This window comes from Charadrius vociferus, unplaced genomic scaffold, assembly GCF_000708025.1.
Source record: "Charadrius vociferus isolate BGI_N301 unplaced genomic scaffold, ASM70802v2 scaffold744, whole genome shotgun sequence".
NCBI classification, from domain to species: domain Eukaryota; kingdom Metazoa; phylum Chordata; class Aves; order Charadriiformes; family Charadriidae; genus Charadrius; species Charadrius vociferus.
The window spans coordinates 1020672-1034651 of record NW_009648252.1 but is presented as its reverse complement, the minus strand read 5'-3'; the positions used below and the strand labels follow the sequence as shown (position 1 = coordinate 1034651).

At 36.3% G+C, this 13980-nt stretch overlaps 1 pseudogene; it reads left to right on the top strand.

Moving 5' to 3' along the window:
* The first annotated feature begins 12634 nt into the window (after window positions 1-12634).
* The window catches only part of LOC104285837, a 10720-nt pseudogene continuing 9374 nt past the window's right edge, over window positions 12635-13980 (top strand).

Sequence of the window (13980 nt, the reverse complement as noted above, 5' to 3'; positions counted from 1 at the left end):
ATGGATACTTTGAGGAGATGCCACTTTAAAAATAATTTTATAATCTTTTGTTGTTAGGCTGCCATGATACAGCTTGCTATCATGAAGAAGCCAAGAAAACTCTCAGCTGTAGCAACAAGCCTCCTCCTGGACGACCCACAAATATCTGGAGGAGAGAGCTATCTCTGCAAAAGCATATAAATTCCTCCAGAAACTTAATTGTGTTCTCCTAATGAGGACAGTGTTGCAGATTAGCCCCCAAGCTTTGTCAAAAACCTGCAAGATTATTTCCCCAAAATTGTGTGCGGTTGAAGCATGGGACTAGCTCAGTTGCTAGTTTTTCCAGATAGACTGTGTCTCAGGATTATTAAATCCAAGGAGTTATTACAAGGAAGTACAAAAATAATGACCTTCAGGTACTCGGAAGTTTTAAATTGTTATACAGGCTTAGCCAATGCTGGTATTTTAATGGAGATGGTAATTTATGTTAGGAATATACATTTTCTTTTGTAATAATTCACTACTGTCACTAAAAATTCAGTCTGATTCCTAAGTGAGGTCAGTTGGTAAAGCTACCACCTTTCACTGTTTTTTTAGGGTAACTTAGAAAAAAACAGTGCTATTTACCTTTAAATGCCTAATAGTTAATTAATTTAATTAAATTTAATTAAAATTTAATCAGTGCTTAAAATTTACCTTAAAGTGCCACATTATATTTTGTGGTAGCTGAAGAGCTGCTTCACCAGGGGCAAACAATTGGAGTGGGGAAAAAAAAAATCTTTCCATTGTACAAATATATTTTCAAGTCATTTCTCGTGCCAGAAAATGGTTTATAAAAGCACAGTCTTAGAAAACTCTTCATATCTATTAGTGCCTTGGGAGTTGGCTGATACTGCACTGCACAGTTTTATTTTCTTGGTGGAAATCCTCCCTTCCCCACCCTGCTTATGCGTGCAAGGTAAATTATCTCTTTTCGAAGCAACTCGTATTTCTTTGGGTCCAATTTCAGATGTGCAGCCTTAAACTTATCAGAGAATATTTGCAATTGTTACCATCAGTTCTTATTTCAAAGTTTCAGTGGGGACCAGGATATGATCTAGGTTTAACTGTACCGGCCACACAATACCCTCTCCCATTAGTCACTCAACTACGCATTGTGCAAGCCAAAAACATACGGTGACACTGCCAATGGCCTTGTCCTGCTGTGAAAGCAGTTTTCTTCCAGTTTATCTCCACATGCCGGTACCCACTTTAAAGTTCTGTGTAGAAAATGAAATTAGAACTTTGCAATGACTGGAGTCTCATGTATTCATTTTAATGAATAAGACTTTTTTTTTAAAGGAATACATTGCTTCTTCTATTGTACATTGTTAACTTGGTGCTACCACCTCTTCTTCTTAAAGAAAAGCATGCATGAGGCCCAAGGACTGATTGAAGGCCTCGGATGTGCTTTGCTGATGATTTCTCAGTGACCTCTTTCTTATCAGCTATTGGTAAGCGGTGAGGTGCTGTTGACTGACGAGGTTCCCCTTCATATTAATATTGTGTTGGGCCAGTGCAATTCAATAAAGCTGTTGCTTTTTGCTTTCTTATGCAAAGAATAACTCCTGGTTCTTGGAAATAAAGACTCTCAAACAAGAACTCACAGACTGTTCTGCTGGCATGATGTGCGTTTAGAGCAAGTCTAGCAGAAATTCTCAGGAGTTCACTTTCACCCTTCCCGTTCTCATATCAGCATCTGATGGATTCAATAACTCATATTATGCAAGCACCACTTTCTTTATTCCTCTGTTATTTGTTGCTTGTCAAAATCATCCATTTCTGCTTCATATCCATGGGTGATAAAGCAATTCTGGTAAAAAAATCCACCAAGAAAATTGCAAAACAGTTTGTTTTGTCAGAAAATTAACAGAGTACCATCTACCTTCAGCATTTCTCTCCACAAAGGCACAGCAAAGGCTCTTCACCCTTCACTCACTCAAGAACATGCCTTAGAAGAAATTTTCTGAATGTTGGACCTATAGAAAACAAATCTGGGCTCATATTACACTGTAATTAACTGTAACTCAATACATCCAGGTTATTTAGACTTATACTTTAAGTTATCGAGGTCCAATATGCAAATCCGATTTTTCAACTATTTGTTCAAAGGTGGCCTTTACCCTGTGGTCACCCTCTCTGGCGACAAATAAGTGGTTTGGTTTTGGGTATCCTGATTTATTGCCTTTAGTATTTTTGATGTGCTAAGTTCATATTTGAGGAACATTTTCTTTTTATGTACATTTCATGTATCATATTGTGCAAAAAATTGACAGAAGTCCAAATCTTGTCACGTCTCTGTCCAGACAGCTCATAGTTACATACACAGAGTTTCAATAGCTTCAACAAATATGATAACCTTCTTATAATATTTAGCAACAGTGAATCATGCATACACACATTCCCCCAAAATACTCTCTGCTGAGCCAACTTTGCCAATCCCAACAGTAGTCCCTATTATGATGTGGAACGCACATTATTTCTGACCCTCACCATGGTACAACAATGTCAGATCAATGGGAGTGCAATTAAATTAAATGTGTTTGTGTGATGTCTACTGCAAGTATCCCAAAGTACTGCTACAATACAAAAAAATGTTATCATTACCAAAAAACATCTACATATAAGCACTTCTTTATACAGAATTTTTGCCTTCTGGTCTGGTTTTTACAGGGAAAGGGAAAACCTGAGTGTAAAATAAAGTAAAACGTGAGAAGGCTTTTCCTTTTCCCATTCAAAAAATTCTTACGATCTAGTTAAATACCGGGGAGTTTTGTTATCATTAGGGCAAATCACTCTAAAACCATGGTACAATTAGCTTTTTATCTGTTTTCACGTGTAACTTTACACACTGCAAAATGAGTACGTAATTCTGTAAGTCATTTATCCTACTGAACAGAAGAATCCAAAACTGTCATTGCTAGTACTAAGATATACCTTATTAGTCCAACTCTCCTTGCACAAATAAATAACAACTCACATAAAAACGAAATAGCTTATATACCATCAGGAAGCTGCTGTATAGGAGAAGGAATAAAGAATGCAATCATTTTATCATAAGGTAATTAACCCTATGGAAATTAATTTAGAAGATATGGATCATTGCAGGTTTCAACTTTATCTAAACCGAAACTTTATTCATACCAATACCATAATTACATTAATAAAGTCTGTGTAAATAGCACAATTTCTAATTCAAAGTAGCACATATTTCCCTGAAGCTCAAGAGGTTGGTCAATCAATAGATTAATACATTCTGTCACTTAATACCTGTGGTAATTTAAGCAGCGAGTAAAATTCAATACTGGATAACACTAGGGTAAGAGTACGATCCTGATCAAACATTTGTCAGTCTTTGTAAAAGATGACAGGCATTTGAATGGGCAAGTGGATGCGGTGCAGCTCTCAATAAGATGCATGACAGGAGTGGAAGCAATGTTGTACCCCTGACAAATGCTAGATCATTTAAAAATGACAGAACTAAATTATGTTATATCTAATAATACGTGGACCTAATAGTTTTCTTGATAAGTAGGGAGAATTCTTTTGCTGAAGAAAGACAGAAACTGAGACTCTTATTCACTACTACTGCAAAATTATGTCAAACAGGTGATTATGCCATTAGCTTTTCAACAATCCGATCATTTGATCTGAAAGCTATTAAAAGGAAAGATGTGATAAAGTTTGTTGCTTCGAAGACAATATTAGCAGAATGAAAAGAAAACCTTGTAGAACCATTCTTTTATTTGTTCTGCTTTCATAACGCCATTAATGAGACTATTAACATGAGGAAGCATATAAATGTCCTTCTAGAATGCCTACAGTGACAAACGTAGAATAACTTAAACAAAACCTCTAAGTGGCTTTCCACTGTCGAAACATAATTTTGAAAGTGATCTTTCAGACTACTAATCCGGACTTTTAAGAATCTGTGTAAGGCAGTTGTGGTATCAAAGCTCTGTTAAGTTCAGATTCATTTTGACTCCTTTACATTCACAATAGCATCCTATTTTATCAAAACGTAGTCTGCTCTGAAGCCATGAATACTCAGATTGACTGCAAAACATTCTCATTAAAAAAGTAATGATTTTTTTCTTTTTTTTCACCCGTTCGAGAAGTGTCCTACTGATAACTGAATGGCTACTAATACCCGCAGACATGGTTGTCAGCCTTCCTTCAGTATTTAAGTAGTTAAAAATGAATTTTTCTGATATTCTTACAAGGATTGACATTATAAATACTTACTTGAACTTCTCAGTAAAATTTTCACTAAGAGGCAATCATGATGTAGCAGTGTTTCCAAAAGCAAGTTCAAATTACAGCACGGCTGGGATAAGAGCAGTTTCAGCTGACCCTGGGCTGCCATTTCTCTGGCTGATGGAGTCCTTTCAAAATGTAAGATAAAGACAAAATAATGTAGTTAATTTATCTATGAAATTAATATCCTTAAAGTGCAGATGTAATGCAAACTCCCTTAAATGTCAATTCCTCCCAGATTACTCTGAAAACGCTTTCATGCTTGCTTACTTTAAGGCAGCTCAGGGAAGGAATTACATTTAATCTCAACTAGCTAAAAGCAAATTAACATTTGGTAGTCAGCCAAAGTTATAACTGATACAAAGCAATCTCACTTATCTCTTTCATGGAACCATGTTTGCCTTGTTCTACCAGGCAAAAAGGATTTTTTTTTTTTTTGTGTGCGCTTGAATAAATTTAAGGCTATTATTCTTTAGTTCACTATTACATTAATTGTTTAGTAAGAGCTCTGAAGTGTCCTAGATGAAGTATATGAAGCTCTTAATTAAAAAACAGAGAGAATGCTCAAGGGGCTGCAAGATTCCACATTAGGTTGACCAATTCTTATGCATTTTGAAAAAAAACACCTGAAATATTAGACTGGTTGGATAACTGCTTCGCCAGCAGGGAGAAGTGAGAATGCATAGTACAAATTCATTAGCTATTAAGGACGTTGCAGTTTGTTTTCTGTTTGCAGTTTCCATGTTCCGCAAAATTTTAGATTTCCAAACAAAAATATTCCAGGGGTTCCTCTAAACTCAGCCAATGATCCAACACCAACCATTGAACTCACACTGGAGCAATTACATAAAAAAAAAAAAAAAAAAAATCCTTGCCCTGCAAGATGTTTACTACCCATTGTATTTGCTATTTTCTTCTCCTTGAAACATCTTTTAAAAGAATTTTGCAAAATCAGGTTGTGAGCAATATTTTTCCTTGAAAGCTTAATTTCTCATTATTTTGAAGGTTTTAAAATTAAATTTCAACTGATGTTTAGCCATTGTATTTACTCATTTTGGCTACAAGTTTATACAACAATAGCTGCTAACATTGAAAGTTTATGCACCACATATGTAAACTTTTATGCACATAAATTTTACATGCACCAGTGTAAAAACTACATATGCACCGACGCGTTAACTATGCAGGCATAAACATTATCTGCCAGTACACACACAACACCTTCGGCATCAGTTAAAGCCTTCTTCACCAGGAGCTACATTTTCCTGTCAGACTTGAGAAGGATTTATACGCCTCTGCACATATATTTATGTGCCATTTACACACAACTATTGGGACAGAACTGAAATGGGTTCACGCGGCCCTTCTAACGGAGGGGAACTTCTGTGTCACGTTGCACACTTCTCCAACCACCAGCCAAGTGTGCCACCACCCAACTCTGCTTGTACGCAGGCGTGAAAAAAACAGAGGTGGCTGCAGAAAACCCCTGCTGTCCAGTCACGGAGGCTATATAGACAATATACCTAACGCAAACCTGCAGTGCCTGGAAAGGAAGGCACCAGCTGATATGGTCTTCTAGCTTAGTCCCCCACATGTACGTACGTTCCCATCACCAGAAAAGCAGTACATCACACACCTTGCAGGGCAACCTTCAAGTAACCTAAGGCAACCAAGTTTCCATAACCCCCTTTCCCAGCAGGACCTTTACACCACACTGTTACGTCAAAACTTCACAGTTAATACCGTAGTAGTCATTTTAGCAAAGGAGGATTTTATACACCTCAGCCTTTGGGATTTTAACAGTCAAGCAAATACCTATGAATTGATAAGCAATGTAGGTACCATGAAAACTTATATACAGCTTTTGTGGTTTTCATCTTCTACAGTCTATAGAATCATCGATACTGTAGCACTGGCTCAACAATTACATTTTTGCATTTAAGCACATACTGGATTCTAATAATATTTATCAAAAATATACAGACATATACATTTAAATCTTGACAGAACTTGCGGCCAAAATAACTTTTCCATACTTAAAACACATATTGCATTCAAACTTTCAGCATTAGGGCTTTGCATTCTTATTAATATTATCTTGATTTCTGTATGTTCAAGATTAGTTACATATATAAACTCTAACACATGTTAAGAGCTAATCAGTAGTAAGTAATTAAAGTTTAAATTAAAACAATTACTATAATCACACTAGATTTAGTGCTGTGGCTGAAAGGGAACTCAACAGTTCACTAATTCAGCTAAAATATATGGACCAGTTTAATTTTGTTTCTCCCTTGAATACCATGTTATCATATCTAATAAGGTCACTCATTGCCTTCAAACTAGAAGAAAAGGGACAAGTTTGGGCTATTAGAGTTATGAAGGATAATATTTTATATGACTTTAGAAATAAATGTCATTTTTAGAATATTTGATTTGAAATAAAACTTGTCTGTCATTGACCAGATGGGAAGTTATCATGTTGTAATATACACCAGTTCTTGGCTCTTTAAGCCTTTTGCAAATTGAAATGTACAATGGTGTGACTCACTTGGAGGAAAAATAAAATACAGCAGACATTCCCTACAGCCATGAAGCTAGCACCAATAAATGCACTGAGAAGTTTTGTAACGTGCATATGGAGAGGCATATGTTCTCCCATCCTCGTCACTCCGTACTAGTGAAAATAAGACTAGCCTCATCAAAAGTGACAAAAGGTGAAGTACATATAAATATCACACATATAAATGTTCAGTTTTGTAGAGTAAAAGAAAAAAAAACAGAACTCTGATCCGCAAATGGTATGATGATAAACCCCAAATGAAGCAAAGAATGAATCACAATTACCACTAAAGGAACTGTAATATAAATTACCAGTAATTATTTAGCTTGATAACCAACTATGTTATTTTGGTTACTATCCAAGACAGAAAAAAAGAAAACCTCGAATGGTAAGTTCAAGATTTTATACGGCAAATAAACATTAACACTAATTCATGTTAACAACATTGACAAAGAAGTTGAAGTCAAATAGATAAAAGAAAAGAGACTGTAGCCATTTTTAGGCATGAAAAATAATGTAGTAAATCTAATTAAATAGTGAAATTGTAAACAAAATCATTTCAGGAACTAGCAAAAGTTTCTCTTGAAATACCAAGCTCAGGAAGACCAAATACTTAACAGGTACATTTATGCCAGATTACAGTCTTCAGTTAAAAATTAGGTGGGTGCAGCTGGGAGGTATACAATGGCCTGTGCTTCTGATTTCGTTATGGACAGTGAATATATTCTTATTAGATTATAGAAGTAAAATCATAAAACAATCCTGGATGAATTAGGATGCTCTAAAAAATAGTTTTCGGCAATACTTAAACATAATGTGTCTTCTTAATACTCTGAATGCAATGTTTCAAGAAAGAAAAGCTTCTATGACATAAAAATACAGTGCAAAACTGTCAACAAAATTAGAACACGTCAGAATATGTCCCTCAAATTACTTTATTACATATGGGGTCTTTCACTGCTTTTTTTTTTTTTTCTGAGCAGCTGAAAAGTGTGGCGTTAAAAGAAAATATTAAGTATTTTACCAACATAGTTCACTCATCACAGGACAGTACACACGGCTTTATATATATGGACCGTCCTCACACAGACACACTAACTGTATCTTCTCAGAGATGCGCTTTCTTTTAGACTCCTCATTTTCCCATTTGGTGGTAAAGTGGATGTATATTTTCTCACCTTTCATCCAGGGAAAATATGTAAATGCGGGATAGCTCTGGAACAGTTTTCTACTATGTATTCAAGACAAAAATGTCCTAAATAGCATCTGTAAAATCCTAATTCTACGCCAAAAAAGAGAATTATGTTAGACTGAAACAATACCAGCATTTCCTTTACATACTGTTATGCAGCAGAGGGTACTTACTTGCAACGTCCTCTTCCAAAACTCGTAATTCACAGCATAATTTAAATTTTGAGTACTGGCCTTGGATGAGGGCATCAAAAAGCTTACTGTCTTTTCTACAATGAGTCCTTAATGAGCATAAATTTTCCCAGAAATAGAGTAGATCCTTTTTTAAGTGACGGTGCAGTCATTCCCTCTGCTCCAAGCACCCTTCTCCCCTCCTTTCTCTCCACCCATGCACAGCTTATAAAGCCTCTGACAAATTTCATTGAAGTTCAATTGAGAGGTAAAAACACATGACCTCTCAAGCTTTATGAAAACTTAAATTAGTATTTCAAGCTGAGAAAAGGACACATTCTGAATTCAACAGCTGTTCACTCAGTTTGGTATTTTGGTTAGCCAACCACACCGTTGACCGCGTCACAGCAGCTATTGCCTCTGCAACATCAGCAGGTACCAGGGGCACCAGGGAAGGAGATAACAGTACTGCTGACGTAGTCAGGAGTAAAGGCCATGTAGAGAAATCAGCGGTTTTTGTGCACTACGGGGCAAAAACATAGGGAAGACATTGTGATGTACAAGGTACGAGATACTGTGCGTACAAGGTAAGAGATAATAAATCCGCAGAACATTTATCTTCAACAGGTCACCACAGGTCACCACTCATATGATAACGTATTCCTCCAAAATAGAAAAATACTTTCTCAGAAAACACAATAGCAACTCACAAAAGCAGCTTTTCATGAAGACGGAGAGTGAAAATCTCTCAGGAAATAACTTTTGAAGAGGAGGAGGAGGTGAAGGGGTTAGGAGAGGATCTACACTGGTGTGGGAGTGTTTCAGGTTCAAAATTAGAAAGGGAATGACAGCACAGCTGGTAGCATATGTCTCATATGTAACTTGTCATTATATGCAGTGACACAGAAAAAGAAATTAAGCTTTTGCCTCTAATCATGCAGTAATCTCCCAAAAAATCAACTAGGATCAAGCAACGTATTTTTCAATGAGTTATTAATATATATCAAACCTTTTTTTAACTAGCAATCATAAACAGAGGCACACATTCTTAATCTCCCCTTTAATTACAGGTCTTTCAAAACAGCAACTGTGCCGAACTACATTATTGTCAAGAGCTATATACTCTTTAATTAAAGCAAGAAAACCTTACAGATAACTCAAATATCAAACGTAATGAATACACTAGCCAAAAAAAGCTACAGTGCACTACTTTCAGTGTGACCTTTCTTATAGACTTAAAAAGTTTAAAGATTAGGGAAATCTGCAATGAGTTTTAAAAAAAAGGTTTCTATGTTTTTTTTTAATGAGACTATTCATTAGTCATTTATTAAGATATACTCTTTTCAAGATGTTGTAACAGAATTAGATTAATATTGACTATCTGGTGATTCTTTTACAACAGCCGACTTTTGGTACTTACTTCAGTAAGGAAGAACAGGGTGATGGTATACAAAACAACCAGTGTAACGGATGATAAAAGACTTTTGAAAAATCTTGAGGAAGATCGTCATCAGAATTTTTCAGAAATGTCCTGAAAAAAACAAAATACTTCTCAGTCATATGGATGACTGAAAGTCCTTTTGGATCATTAGTACTAAATATATATAAATAGAAGACAGAGAATCCCTTAAGACAATTAGTACTAATGTATGTATGCATACACATAATTCCAATTTTATTAATCTTATGTACTGTTAAAAATGTCATTCAATATCTTATTTACTGTCACTCTTTGAAACTTGGTATCTAGCACTGTTAGTACTGTTAAAGCGGTGTTCTTCATATTTTTACGCCTCTGCAGCACGTTTGCAAACTACGTTTCAAAATCCATTGAATAAGCAAATTGCTCTTCAGTCATTCATTCTTGTAGCTCTTTTCTTTCTGCATAATACGTGCATCATATTATCAATACTTTTAGTATAATCATAAGTGAAATATGTTTTGAAATGATAATGGTTGTCTTTTGAATAACACACAAGTACATGCCGACTTTGGATTACACTAGACAAAAATTTCAAGCAGAAGATTTGGACCTTCAGTGGCTTGTGAGAATTGGAATACTGGTCAAAAAACCGCTGCTTTCAAATATAAGGACGGGTGAAGAATTAGATAAGCTAGTTTTACGTCACTTCTGCATTACTTCTCTTACCCAAAGGATGTGACAGGCCAAAATCAGATTATGTCCAATCCACTAACACTAAAAATTAACTGTTTTTATTAATTAGTGATATCATATGATTATAAATATAAAATTATAAGAACAGCATTAGAGAATGTAATATTTGCCTTTATTATTTAATAACAATAATTTTACTAGCATTGCACAATTCTGTAGCAACCGCTAGGATGCGATACCCTGACTACGGAATGGATGCGCCTTGGACTCTTCTCATTTCACTCTCCTTCACACTGAATACCGTTCCAGCAGAGAGGGTATATTCTGTTACATCCATGCTCCACTAACCATAACCAATTATCATTGCTTTTGCACCTTACTTTTCAACTTACTTGGCTGTGAATTTTTCATCTTAATAATTTTCCTTCTCTGAAGCCTGTTTCTTTATGTACCATGGCTGGGATTTCCTAAGTTATATAAAGAAGGTAACTACCTTTTAAAATGCCACTTCCACAGAACTCATTTATGGCATATTTGCTTTACTTTCTGGAGTGATTCAATGTCAGTCCCATTTTTGAGTCAGAACTCTTTCTATTGCAGTAACGGTAGAAGGACATTTAAAAATACCTCTGGAAAAGACATGAGGACTTTCTCAGGACAAGAGAAATTTTTTACAAGACATAAGAAAAGCCACTGCCATGACATGGGAACAACGAGAGTGGATCTAAACGCTTAAAACTGAAGACAGAATGGAAACCCGTTGGAATGCAGCCTTCAGGAACTCCAAACCCAAAAGGCAAAAACTCCTCTTTCTTATGGGGTGCTTTGTCACCACAGCATCAACAGTATTTGTGTTTTGTCATTTAATTATTTAAACTTATTTTTTAACTCTTTTTTCACAGCTGCAATTTAATAAGTAATTTAGAAGTGTATCTATGTGTCTATAAGGTCACTGCCTACAAAACCCCAGAGGAAAGAGGAGCGAGAATTACACTTGTTCAATGGGAAAGACGGGTGTATAGCTTCTGAACTTCTCCAAAAGACAGGGTGATTTATTTGGAAATTAATTTTACTAATCAAACAAAATTAGTAGGAAGAATTTACTACAGACTTCAAAACAATCTTAAGTAAGAAATATGTGAGCAGAAGGATTAGCACAGAGTGAATTTATGTTCTTTGTGAATTCATGAAAACCTGAAGATTAAAAGTAAAGCTGAGATTGTAATACAGATACAGGGAGAAATTAAACTAGAAAACAATTATTTTAAGGACAGTAATTTCAACCTTGTGAGAAAATTAAAGAAAAAAATCTTATTGTCTCTCATCCTCTGAAATGTTTTTCTGAATATAGCAAAGCACAGAGCCAGCTTCCTACAAGAAAGCATGATAGATACAGTTTGCATAGTAATTTAATAAAAAAAGACCACACCTTGTCCACAGAGAGTGTATGAACTGTTTGAGAGACTTCTGGACTAAAGCAGTTTTTTAAGTATTGTTTCTTTGCTGTCTCCTAAGGACAAGGACAGGGCAGACTTTTGGACTCGGAGGCTTATAACAAAACCTTTGCACAAATTTTTAAACCGAGATGGAGATAGTCTGAGGAGTTTAAAGATTGTTTAAATATTAGAATAACTTCAAATACTATAAAAAAAATCAAGTGTCTAATGATAATACAATAATTCTGCTGCCAGCATCTCTCACTGTCCACTACTGGCTATGTAATTCTTGCCAGGAAAACCCAACTCTGTGCCAGACAGTTTAATTCAACTACTCTTCTGACAGAAGTATAATAATAGCCAGTAGGAAATTTGTTTTGACTACAAGTGATGTTAAAGCAGCTGCCTATAGTCTCAAAGCAGTGGATAGCATCTGTGAAAGTATTTAATACCACAGCAAGATTCCAAGTTACAGTAGTTTTATTCTTCAGTAAAGTATGACAAGGTGAGAATTGATCTTGCAAGCCTCAGTGCAGGTGTGAAAAAATGAGATGCCAACAAGATGCATCCTAATGGTATTTCCTTGTAGAATTCCAAGGATTCAGCTCCGCATAAGGAATAAACAAGACTAAAAAGCAACTTCATGACTTGTAACTCATATATTAAACTTAAGAGAAATATTTCCAATCTTTAAAATTGAATAACAGATATCTATACCCAATAGACAGTAATTTTACCAATAGAATCTCTAAATTCTTCTCTCAGCACTCAAGCCATTCACCTGACTTCTTGTTGAGAAAGTAAGTTATAACTGATATTATGAAATCATAAAAAGGTACATCCACCTTACCCTTCACGATCTTCCGTAACAGAAATATTGTCATGTCCTACACAGTAGAAAAGACTAAAGAATACAGAAAAAGAGCACAACAGATCTGCTCCAACGTGAGCAACCCTCAACCTGGTGCAGAAGACAGCCTCTACTCTGAAGTCATAAATGGGTCTGTTGTACTGTACATTGCTAGCCTGCCTCTCCTGAATAATTTACTTCTGTAAAAAACAATGAATGAAGCACAGCACTGGATTCTCCTTGGAAATCCACAAGCAGCACTGAAACTGTTAGATCCACTGCACAAAACCCAGCTACTTGAAGTGAGTAACTGACAACAACCTTGTCAGTGAGTAAGACTACGATGACTGAAAATTCTGAGAAATCATAGAATCATAGAATGGTTTAGGTTGGAAAGGACCTTAAGGATCATCGAGTTCCAACCTCCATAAATAAATAAATATCCTATAAATAAAAATAAATAAATAAAAATCCTCTTTTTTTTTCCAGAGGTTTGGGTCAGCAGCAAGAAAATAGCAAGGCCTGGTAGTTTTGGGGAGCACATTCTGGAGACTGCTGTTGTTCAACAGGTTCCTCAACAACCTGGACAAAAGCCGACAGACAGAACACGCATTTAGGACATTTGCAGGTGACACTAAACTGGTGGAAGCAGGCACAGTAGTTAACACAACAAACAGTAGAGTGCAAAGTCATGGACGACCAGGCCAACAGAAACTCACAAATTTCACTGAGGTTAAGAGCAACTTTTTGCTCCAGTGACAGAATTATACTAACCTAAGCTGGGAACTGATGGTCTGAGTACCAACCCTCCCCAACCCCAAGCCTGGGGTTTACGGCCAGTAGGGTGTTGAATACGAGGCAACAGTGTATTCTCACTGGAAACCACCCAAACCACATACTGGGCTGCATTAGGAGGAGTTTGGCAAGCCAACTAAAGATAGTGACTTGCTTCATCTACTTGGCAACGGTTAAGCCTTACCTAGAAGATTTTGTCCAGGTGTTGGGCCTACAGCTCAAGGAGGATGTGAGGAAACTGGAACAGAGATGACTGCACCCTCTATGACAAGAGGTTGAAGGATCTAGGCTCCTTTACTCTGGTGAAGAGGTGGCTAAAAGGTCGATTCACCTAATGGCAGACTACACCTACCCAAAGAGTAATTACAAAGACAACACTGACAAACTTTTCCCAATGGGGGCTGGTGTGATGCAACAAACCATAGCCAGCAGCTTTGAAGGTTTGCTCTAGATATTAGGCAATACTTTGCACTAAAGTAGTCCAGGTATCCTGGAGAGGTTGTCACATCTCAGTTCCTGGACATTTCCATGGGTCAGCTACCACAGTCATGTCTGAATGCTCTTGGTGATGGTCCTGCCTTCA